Source organism: Numida meleagris, chromosome 3 (genome assembly GCF_002078875.1).
Source record: "Numida meleagris isolate 19003 breed g44 Domestic line chromosome 3, NumMel1.0, whole genome shotgun sequence".
Classification (NCBI taxonomy): domain Eukaryota; kingdom Metazoa; phylum Chordata; class Aves; order Galliformes; family Numididae; genus Numida; species Numida meleagris.
In genome coordinates, this window is record NC_034411.1 from 53,264,710 (window position 1) to 53,276,589 (window position 11,880).

The following is an 11,880-nucleotide window of genomic DNA, read 5'->3' on the forward strand; positions in this document are numbered from 1 at the left end:
AAATCGTTTTTCCACGTAGATTGCTCTATAAAGATAAAGGGCTTGAGACAAGGAAAAGAGGTGGAGCATAAAAGCCTTGAGATGCATTTAACATCAAAGTAGAAGAATTGCTTAAAAGGCAAGGAAATAACCATCATATAATTATATAATTAATAGATCTCAACTTGATTAAGGCAACTTATTTGGGTGTGATTAACTAGACCCATATGTCAAACTGGCTCCATGACGATTGCCTACCAATATTACATTTACCACATGGCTAGTATGGGAATGCTGTATCACGGCTGGAACAACACGTAACACAAATGCCAGCTGTCCAGAGACTAGTTCCTCCTTTTTCTTCTTTTGTTCATGTCAATCACAACTAGAAGGCAGTTCTGAAAATATGTAAGGCTAAATGAGTAAAGTGGGGGCTGATAGATCTAGTTTTCATTAGATGAACTTCATTGCTGCTTGCCCAATTTAGTTTCAAATTTGTTTGAAGAAATTGATCCTCATTGCCTCCCTGGATAAATTTCTTGTTGAATACAAAATGCCAGAGCTATACCATGGGGTATGGGAGTACCGTACTGTGTATAAATGAGGGTGAATATCCTCTTTCCTTTCTTTCTTATGACATAGCTTAGTTCCTGTGCAAGGACTTCTGTTTCCGAGCAGGAAGGAAGCCATGGTACACTTCACTGAGTCCACATTGAAATAACAGGGGGAACAGAATTCAGAAGATGCTGCATATAATAGCCATCACACAGTATAAACACACCTGACCCATGACTTTGCAAATTGATTAAGTTAATCTAATAAGCAGAATAAATTAGTCTTAAAGGAAGGCAGTGTGGATGCAGTATTGTGCTCCAAAATCCTGCAGTTGATTCAGAGAAGTTCCATTGTGTACACGCTTGTGCTTTTCACCCTTTAAAATATGGCTTCGTTGGTCATAATGAAGAGGCACACAGTATTCATGCAAGTGCACACAACTTAAGCTGTGCTGAAGCTGACCTCTTACAGATGATCACTAGAGGCAGTGGCACAGGCTGCCCAGAGAAGCTGTGGATGCCCCATCCCTGGAGATGCTCAAGGCCAGGTTAGATGGGGCCCTAGGCAGCCTGATCTGGTGAGTGACAACCCTGCCCACAGCAGGGAGGTTTGGAACTGGATGGGCTTTAACGTTCGTTCTAAACCAAGCTATGATTCTGTGATCAGGGTGAAAAAAAAGTAGGTTGATTATCTTCTCTCTGTTTTGCACATAGCTTCTTGCTCAAACACATTAAAAGAAAACCAAGAGCTGTCACTTTAAGCAAAGTATCAATTCTTTCTTTAAAAAAAAAACAAACAGTGGTATATCACAGCTTAGAACAGGATGTGACCCAAAAAGTTCAGTCCTTCAAAGTTAAGTTATTATGTTTCCCTTAAAATGTAGAGGTCAGAAAATTTGAAAGTTGCTCCCTCACCTAAGAGCCTACTTTCCAGATGAGGAATTATTTTCCTAGGAGATCTTTTGAGTTGGATGTCTGTTTCTGAACTATATAAAGACATCACATCCTACCGCAGTACCTAAAATCACATGTGGAAACCAGCTGAAACAGCTGTTTCATACTTTAAAACCAGGCTACTAAAATGTCTTAAGTGCTCAACAGCATGTAGGCATTCAAAACTTTTATAAATCTGTATCTTCAGAGGTTTAAAATCCAAGCAAAAATAAACTTCTGTAGCACGGAGCATTATTTCTACAGACCATATTCTTCACAGCCTTATGGGTGTGTGCACAGGGAAATTGCCTGTTGCACTTCAGTAGTGCAAGTCAGTGACAACTTAAGACCAAAATACACAAAAGGAGAACAGGAAAGAAAATTTCTTAGGAAAGTGCAGCCTCCATAGTCCCCACTTCTGACCTCCATATTAGAAAAACAAATCAAGGAGACTTTGATTACGTGTATGTACAGATCCTTCTTATGTAATATGGAGATAACATAAAAAGCATTGTTATATGTTTCTACCTGAAACCCCTCCACAAAATGTGTTGCAATTAATCAGACCAAAAACTGATTTTTATTCACACTTGAAAAGGTTTGAGGGAAAAATCCTAACCCTAGAATAGGAGTAAAAGTTGGGTAAGAAAGAGATTGAGCTGTAACAACCATATTTTAGAGAAAAGTGGCATCAATATAATATTTGACCTAAATATGTGTTTTTAATATATATTTGTGGGCATAAGTAGTGCTAAAAAAATACACAGAGGCTCAATCCCGGTCTACCGTGAAGGCTCAGTCTCCTCTTGCTGTCCATAGCCTCTTTATAAGCACAGAAACTTGAGACTTCTTTTCAGTAAGTCAAGTCACTCCCAAACACCTGGGAGAAGTTCTCCTTAGATGACAGATCTGGAGTTTCAGCCTTCTTCTATATTGGAAGACTAGAACCGCAAGTTCTAAAATGATTAGTGGGAATCACTAATCCATGATATCAGCTGGCACTCCCTGCAAATCAAGTGGAGATACTGAACTCAATGTTAACACTCAAGAATCAGAATTGCCTTACCATCATGAAGTAGTAAGATGAACATTTTTAGTACTGATGTTACAAGATATTCAAGCAAACTGTGACTAATTTATCTTCTTGAAGCTCAACTTTTGTGTTTGTGTAGGATCTAAATATTTATCAGACCACTGACAGTGTAAGAGACTGACTCTGCATCCTAATATTAGTACTCAGGTAGGACTATAGAAAGCCAGTCTCAAGGCTTTAAGCTACTGCTAAAATATCTTAGTGAAAGAGTTTCAGAGTGTCTCTCTTATAAGATGAAAAATTGGACACCGGAACTGTGAAAAGAGAGAGCATTTATCATGTGAACTTTGACATGGAAAAGCAATAATACAGGTATATACTAACTCCTTGCTGCTAAAATTTTGGAAGTTATTTTGATGTCCTTCAACAGAAGCCTGTATATATGCAGTTTTAAGCACCTATGAAAAGGTAGGAAGCAAAGGAAGGAAGGATGAACACTACTAGCATTTAAATGTCAGCCCAGGTTGCCTGAAGAGCTATTTATGAGTCTAAACTCTCCTTGTGAATCTAGGTCTTCAATGTTTAATGTGCATGTTACTGATTGCTAGAGTGAGATGAATAATTCACAATTAGCAATGTATTCATCCAGTCTAGCTTATTCTGCTTGCAGGATGTGGAAGAGTATATCTAGATTTCCTGAATTTACTTGCTTTATTCCTTTAGATGTATTGCAAACAGCATCTATCAGGGATTCATCCATCTCAATAGAATTCTGAGCTTCATGAATTAAAGTGGAAGAGTTCAGATTTCCAGATATTTTTTTCTGGTCTCTGATCATGGTTTCTAGTAGGTTTTTAACCTCTTGAGTCACCGCAGTAGATAAAAATATTAAGGAATTTTAAAATGCTTCAATTCCTGTCATTTCTAGCCACATAACTTTTCAGAAATTTGTAACCCCTGAAATCAGCTTGTTAAGGATTGTTATGCACGTCTTGAAAACAGAATTAATTTTTCATTCACTATTTTGTAAAATCTTTGCATGTAGGATTCCTACGACCTTGAAGAGGGGAAAAAACAAACAAACAATCTTGATACATCCCTAATAATTGCCTATGCTTTATTACTTAATACCACTATATTCTTGTGGACTATTAATTTTCCTCATCCCCGCAGTCATTGCAACGCTGAAAAATTGTGAATCCACTGCTGAGGGCCAATGCATGGTGTTATTACCTCCTTGTGTGGAGAAGTCACCCATTTTTAGGGAGAAGCTGGGATGCAGCTGTTGCCCCATCTCTAGAAGTGATATGCATCTCTTAACCTGCTCTTGTATCTCAAGGCAGCAAACTGTCATCACAGCAGGTAGCTTTAATCCATTTGAAGAGACTGCAGTCTTTTGAGTGTTTACACTAAACTCTTACTGACACAAAAGCTATTTTTTGAATCAGATTTGTACTTAGGTGTGATGTTTCTGTATTTCCTTTGTACAGGAATAAATGTCACCTATTCTGTAAAATGATACCCAAAAAAGCCCACTTGCTCAAGCCTCTGTGGAAAATACATGCAAAAAGGACACGCAATGAATATAGAACTCAATCAAAATTGCACAAAAATATTTTAGAGTGTTTGTCTAGCTCTTAATGGCTAAACAACCAACATGTTAAACAGTTGCCATGCAGAATACATTCACTGTTTGCATGGCAGTTTAAGGCACCTAATTTACATCAGAGCAAAATGTTGATCCATAATTAACCTATCAAGATTTTTATGTGTTGTTAATTAAACATTAAAAATATTCTCCAGGATACATATTTTGATAATACTCCAGTATTTCTCACTGCTTTCCAGCTTTGTACTCTGTGACAACAATTCACTAAAACTCCACAGGGCTAACTGCACTGTAGCAGCAGGGATACTCTAAATGTCCATCTTGGATTTATAATAACAATAATTTCACTTTAATTTCTTCTTTGGACAGCTTCATTAAGCTAATACCTTTTTCCTTTAGGGTGGGGATATTCATACTGCTGGTGGTTTCAAACAATAAACGTAATGGGTTTATTTACAACCAGAAATAAGATCTTTGCTCTTTTGTTTAAAATGCTTAACATGCTACTGACCTCATCTTCTGGACTGATTCAGTGTGGCTGTCACTGCAGACTAAACGTCTGTGCAAAGACCCTCTTCATTCTGTGAAGTTTATAGAAGTTCTGAAAACAGTAGAGAATATTTCTTATATACATATGTTGCATTTATTATAGCAGTATATTTCGATGTTATGCCATTGCAGAATAAGATAGAAGTCAGAATCATGTAATGGATGATCCAAAGTATGTAGTGACTAAATTGCTGTCTCAGCAAGCTGGAACAGAATGAATGTTGAAATCTCTTTTGATGTTCAGCCTTTAATAGCACTTACATTTTATATATTATCCAGCTGAGATAATATATCAGATTTAAGTTTCCATTTCCTCTTAGCTTTAATTTTTAAAGTTTTCAGATTTTCATAGAATTATGTACCTAGTTCTTTAATATTAAACTTTCCTCCAACCTAAAATAATGTTTAAAATATCTAAAATATTTTCCTATATTATGGACAACAACAATAAAAAACTCCTCCTTATGTTTCCTTGCAGAGAATGCTTAAACTTTCTGTATGGACTTTAACTCAGGAGGATAAAATAAATTACATTTTTACTGGCAATATCATTGCACTGCAAATGTGTCTCAGGAGGGCACATGCAAGGGAATCCCATAGTCAATTGTGATTTTCTTTATTTCTGTTTATAGGAATACTCTTATGTAGTGCTTGTAGAAAGCGGTTATGTTTTTAATCCAATTTATAGTCTAATATAAAGAAAGACATTCATGTTTTTGAATCTGTAATCTTTGGAAAATCTTGGTTGCTACAACAGGGAAATAAACAAGCATAAGAAAAATAAGCTATCCTCAAAAATTCAAGCAAATTTTGGTTTTCCCAAAGTTATGACAAAATAGTACAAAAAGAGGTTGTTTAAAGCTTTTGGATGTTTTTGACACACAAAAAGAAGTATCAAGTTTAAACCAGTTTATGTGAGATAGATGAAAAATGGTGTTCTAGAGATAGCCACCTCGCCCCTACCCCAACCCCCCTCAAGAAACAATCCAATAACAAACTCCAATGTTTTGGCTTTTTTATTGGAAAAAAACCTCCTGAAATCCACATAAATTCAAAATGATTTGCAAAAATTTTCGCAAAAGATTTGCTGTAGCAGTAACATTGTGTAACATCAGACACTATTTTATTGCTGTAAGCTTCAGAACCTTATCCTCCTGATGTCTTTCTAAAAAGACAGACTTTAATTCGTAATGTTCATTGCTGCTAGGTGATATGTGCCAATAGTTTTAGACATCCTACCTATAATAAATCAAGTGATAGATTCTGGTTGTATACCTCCTAATTTTAAAAAGCATGACAACTCTTGTAAATCAAGATGGAATTTCCATCCAGTTCAATTTACTCAGCTGCAACATCTCATGAGAGAATTCAGTTACCTTGGGAGATTCTCCTCTTTGGATGGTGAGATCAGGTGCATTGCTATAACAATGAGTTTGTTTCAGAGGAAAAAATGGAAAAGAATCACTCTTTTTCAGCATCCTTTTCAATTCTTGGCCTGGATATATCATTAATGCAAATTAGACAATTTGTGTATTTTACTCGTTTTCCTATCAGCTTTCATGACTTGCTTAGGTCTCTACTGAATGTAGACTCTCATGAGACTTGAAATCATTAAACATTCAATATCTGTGAAAATGCACTTGATTGTTTGCTTTAAATGTAAGAATTCTGTGGCAGAAGTAGCCTTGTTATCCAGGGTTGGATGGACAGGGCTTTCTGCATGGACATAGCACTATGCACCTACACTGCAGATTTACATTCCTGGCCTTAGCTCCTGAAAATAATTAAGGAGCATCACCAGCAGGTCGAAGGAGGTGATTCTGTCTCTCTACTCTGCGCCAGTACTGCATCCAGTTCTGGAGCCCCCAACACAAGAAGGACATGAAGTTGTTGGAGCAGGTCCAGAGGAGGGCCACAAAGGCGATCAGAGGGCTGGAGCACCTCCCCTACAAGGACAGGCTGAGAGAGCTGGGGCTCTTCATCCTGGAGAGGAAAAGGCTCTGAGGAGACTTTATAGCAGCCTTCCAGTAGTTGAAGGGGGCCTACAGAAAAGATGGGGAGGGACTTTTTATAAGGGCATGTAGTGACAGGATGAGTGGAAACACTTTTAAACTGGAAGAGAGTGGATTTAGACTACATATTAGGAAGAAATTCTTTACTGTGAGGGTGGTGAGATACCAGAATAGGTTGCCCAGTTAGGTTGTAGATGCCCCGTCCCTGGAGGCATTCAAGGCCAGGCTGGATGGGGCTTTGAGCAACCTGGTCTAGAGGGCCTATAGCAAGGGGTTGGAACGAGATGATCTTAAAGGTCCCTTCCAACCCCAACCACCATTCTATGCTTCCATGATTCTCTCACTATTTAAATATTTTCTGTCTAGTTGTACTACTTTTAATGGTGTTTGTATACAGCTGGCACTGGTGAATGAATGTAGGAGGAACTCTAGGAAATCACTGAATTGAAATATTAATTTCCAGGGGCTGTTCTGCTTAGGAAGTAGGTATCCAAGGAACTGACTGAGGCAAAGAACAATGTCTTGCGATTATGTTCTGTAGACACTCAAGATTGCTTTCTGAAACTGTACACCTCCAAAGGAATTTCAGGTGGGCACATGAAAATCTTTGCTATACCAATTGCGTTTGATATCTTTGCCTTTCTGCTGAGCATCCTTAGAGCCAGTCTTGCGAATATGTACTGTGACAAAACTCATTTCATTCCAGCATGCCCACTGGCTCTTGTGGCATTGCTTGTTTGATTTAGCATGCAGCCCAAGAGTGGGAGATTGCCGAATGAGTCCAAAATGGTGCCAGGAATAAGAAATGTTTGTAACAAACAGGAATAATGATAATAAGGAAAATAAGAATAGGATCTGCTCTTGCTGCTTCATGAGTAACAATGTATGCTTTTAGTCCATTTGTATATTTTCTAGGAAGATTGACATATAAATTCTGAATATTTTCTGCTTTTATTTGCCTAAGTATGCAAGTTTCAAGCATTAAGTTGTTTTTGTAAGCTATTTTTAAACACTGTGTACATCTGCAAATGTTTGTGCTATATAAAGAGAATAATACATAACACAGACGTTAATTTTGTTTCACATAGACTATATACTAAGATAATTAAATACATTTCTATCGTAAATAAAAATAGACAACTCCAGACAAAATTAGGATAATCTATTGTTTGTATTAATTAAACTTAAGTGTATTTTATTTAAACTGCTCTTCATTATCCAGAAATCAATTGAATTAAACTCACACTGCATGGAGAACCTACAGAACTGAAAAGGTTCCAACATTTTCATCCATATGGATGATGATCTACGTATGACTTTTACTTTTCTTTAGAAGAGTTAGCATTTGAACTTTAATATCCTTAATTCTTTTTGAAGTGCTATAGCTATATTTCAAGAAAGAATCAGATTGTTTACTGTTAGTGTATTTCCTCCCTAAATAATAAACTTTTAGTGTCAATATTAATGTTAAAAGCCTGAATAGAAGTATGAATCGTCAATTTATGAAGATATTTCTAAGACTAGCAAAAATTGGCATGAGACTTAGGGTCACTTTAGAAGTGGATTTTTCCCATGGGCTAATGAAGATATGAATGATCATGCTTAATTACTGTGCCATAAGATGCCATCACAAATTTCTCAGAATATGTTTTCACTGAAGATAAAGGTTACTTTTGTGCTAATTTCCAATGTTGTTTTATACATAAATTACTGTTGGATGGAATTAATTTGTCATTTGTCAGTTTGGGGGAAGAAACAAAAAGTACCATGCGGAGCAGGTATTTTAGCAGCTTATTTAGGCTAAAAATTATCATTACTTCAACATGCCTCTGTTGCCAATCCAGAATGCAGAAAGGCAAGGACATTTGCAAAGATAAAGATGGTGTATGGAGGGTAGGAAGTTACAGAGTTAACATGCAGAAAAGGTTTATTCTTTCAATTTTTTTTAACTTACACATTCTGTGGGAGTAATGGAAGAAAATGAATGTCAACAGCCTCTCTGTGGAATGCACTGGAAGCTCACAGACATGAAGGAGAGAATGCTTTAAAGAGGCAACTCCTCAGCAGTTGAGCCTATTTAAAGGCATCTGCAGGATTAAGCCCACAAGGTTTAGCATATTTGGAAAAAAAAAAGTGCCATGAATAAAGTGCATTGAGTGGGATGTAAACTTTCCTCAAATTTATTTGAAGTTACTGTTGTCATCATGAGCTGGCAAGCTACCAAAAGTAGTTGTTTAAATGTAAGAGAGACACAGAGTTATGCAGATGTTGAGCAATAACTGATAAAGATCAGGTTAGTTTGGAGGGAAAAATCCCAGTAGCCCAGCAAAGTATCTCCATAACACAAAGCTAATTTTAACCTAGCAATTTAAACATTTCCAGGGAAGACAAACAGTACAGAAAAACAAAACAAGGTCAGAAGATTAAAATAACAATGCCAAATATAAGTTCATGAAAGCCAGGACTTCAATGAATGCTTTGCTTCTGATTTTTTTTTACAATACAAGCTTCAGAGTAGCTACAAGTTCCTTCAGATTCATTTTATTCTTATGACTACTATATCCTGTTTACATTTATGATCAGCTGAATTACAAACAGCAATACTCACCGTGGCATTAAATCTCACAATATTTGTGGGAGTCTCATCGGTTTTGGCCCAGACCACTGCACTCTCATACTCACCCTGCTTGTCTCCCAAAGCTGTAGGGTGAGCAGGCAGACAGACACATTATCCTTATCTCTGATAAATCTCTAGTACCTTACGTCCACTAAGAAAAAGGAGGGACCTTGTGTAGAAAGGCAGCACAAATAGATAGCCAGCCTACTCACTTGCCTGTATTGCTTCAGGTCAGAAGTCATGTGTTGTTCTGGCTTATTCAGGTGGAAAATGTTAATAAAGAAGGGCCCTGTACTGCCAGAATACACAAGAGAAAAAACAGAGGGACAGAGAGAAATGAGACACCAGCTCATCACTGACAGAGTACCAACCCTTTGGCAGATGAGGGTAGAGAGCAAAGTGTCCAGTTGTGGCATAGAAAATGCTCTTGGAGGGTTTACAGGTAATTAATATTGGGAATGGGAAGGTAAATCTGAAGTTTCATTCAACCAAGAAACAAGATTTCTGATATACTGCTTTGCATGTCTTGAGTTTGTGCTGCACAGGAACGAAAGCGCTGCAGGGGAATCCCTGTAATATTTCCTAAAGATTCTGACGGACTGAAATTTACTCTGCATTTTTCCTTTGAAGAAAAAAGAGAGAAAACATGCAGGTTTTTTATATACTAATGCATTAAGGATAGTTAATGCTCAGAGGCACCAGGAAAGGTACTATAATTGCTCAAAAGGGCTTACAGCCTAGCCATATAATCTCAACAGTATGTTTGCATAGACCTGGACACTCTTCATTCTCTCAGCTTGACACTTTCAATTTCCTTCAAAAATCCACTTGTCCAAATCTGCTTCTGAAATAGGTGGTTGTTATGGAGTTGTCAATCAATGGTCATAGTGCTACAAATTGTAGCCAAGCAATTAACCAGATCCAAAAGAAAACTTCATCATGTCTCTTGAATGAAGGTTGAAGAACAGGCTCTTGCCTTTAGTGAATGAACAAAGACTTCATCTAGCCTGTTTTATTCTTAAATCAAGTTCTGTTTTCCTGAAAATTATTTTAACTGTATTTCATTACTGAGTGTCATAAATAGAAGTAATAAAAAGATACAGCGTGTTATTTCCCCCTAAAGTGAAGTGAAATCACATCTTACTGTGTTCATAAGCTTTTTAGGCAATAGCTTCATGATCAAACAGCTGCTGCAACAACTAATTTTATCCTCCGAATCTCAGCTGGTGATTTCTTTTAAAAATAATGATATTATCTTTTGAAATACTAAATAACCTACAAATAGATACATGATATAGAAGCACAATTAAAATAAGTGGACAGTGTTGCCACAAACACAAATGGATATAGACTGATCATGAATAAGTTTAGGCTGGAAATAGGAAGGCTTCTAATGTTCATGGGGCTGTGGTTCAAAAACAGCTTTCAAAGAAAAAAAAATATTCAGACTTGTACTGGGGGCAAAGAAGCATTTAATTTCTGGAAAAAAAATCCTGCTTTCTCAGTAAATGTTACCTTTCATAGAATCATAGAATCATAGAATCATAGAATCATAGAATGGCTTGGGCTGAAAAGGACCTCAAAGATCATTGAGTCTCTACCCCCCTGCTAAGTGCAGGGTCGCCAACCACTAGACCAGGCTGCCCAGAGCCACATCCAGCCTGGCCTTGAATGCCTCCAGGGACGGGGCATCCACAACCTCCCTGGGCAACCTGTTCCAGTGCATCACCACCCTCTGTGTGAAAAACTTCCTCCTAATATCGAACCTAAATCTCCCCTGTCTCAGCTTAAAACCATTCCCCCTTGTCCTATCGCTATCCACCCTCACAAACAATTGATCCCCCTCCTGTTTATACACTCCCTTCAAGTATTGGAAGGCCACAATGAGGTCTCCCTGGAGCCTTCTCTTCTCCAAGCTAAACAAGCCCAGTTCCCTCAACCTTTCCTCATAGGAGAGGTGCTCCAGCCCTCTGATCATCTTGGTGGCCCTCCTCTGCACTCGTTCCAAGAACTCCACGTCCTTCTTGTGCTGGGGGCCCCAGGCCTGGACACAGTACTCCGGATGGGGCCTCACAAGAGCCGAGTAGAGGGGGACCACCACCTCCCTCTCCCTGCTGACCACTCCTCTTTTAATGCAGCCCAGAACATAGTTGACCCTCCAGGCTGCCAGCGCACACTGCTGGCTCATGTCCAGCTTCTCGTCCACCAGGACCCCCAAGTCCCTCTCTGCAGGGCTGCTCTCAAGGAGTTCTTCCCCCAGTCTGTATAAATACCTGGGATTGCCCTGGCCCAAGTGCAGCGCCCTGCACTTGGCCTTGTTGAACCTCATTAGGTTCTCATGGGCCCACTTGTCCAGCCTGTCCAGGTCCCTCTGGATGGCTTCCCTTCCTTCCAATGTATTGACTGCACCTCTCAGCTTGGTGTCATCTGCAAACTTGCTGAGGGTACACTCGATTCCATTGTCTATGTCATTGATAAAGACATTGAAGAGCACCGGTCCCAGGACTGAGCCTTGGGGGACACCACTCGTGACCGGCCTCCACCCTGACATAGAACCATTTATCACAACCCTTTGGCTGCGACCAGTGTCAACG

General features: G+C 38.4%; 1 long non-coding RNA gene across 1 annotated transcript; it reads right to left on the bottom strand.

Annotated features, from left to right (window-relative positions):
- On the bottom strand, window positions 1,158-9,419 carry LOC110396927. The gene is made up of 3 exons (XR_002437371.1): window positions 9,278-9,419; window positions 4,620-4,709; window positions 1,158-2,471 (listed from the first exon to the last, which is right to left on the bottom strand). It is a non-coding gene; the product is annotated as an uncharacterized LOC110396927 (long non-coding RNA).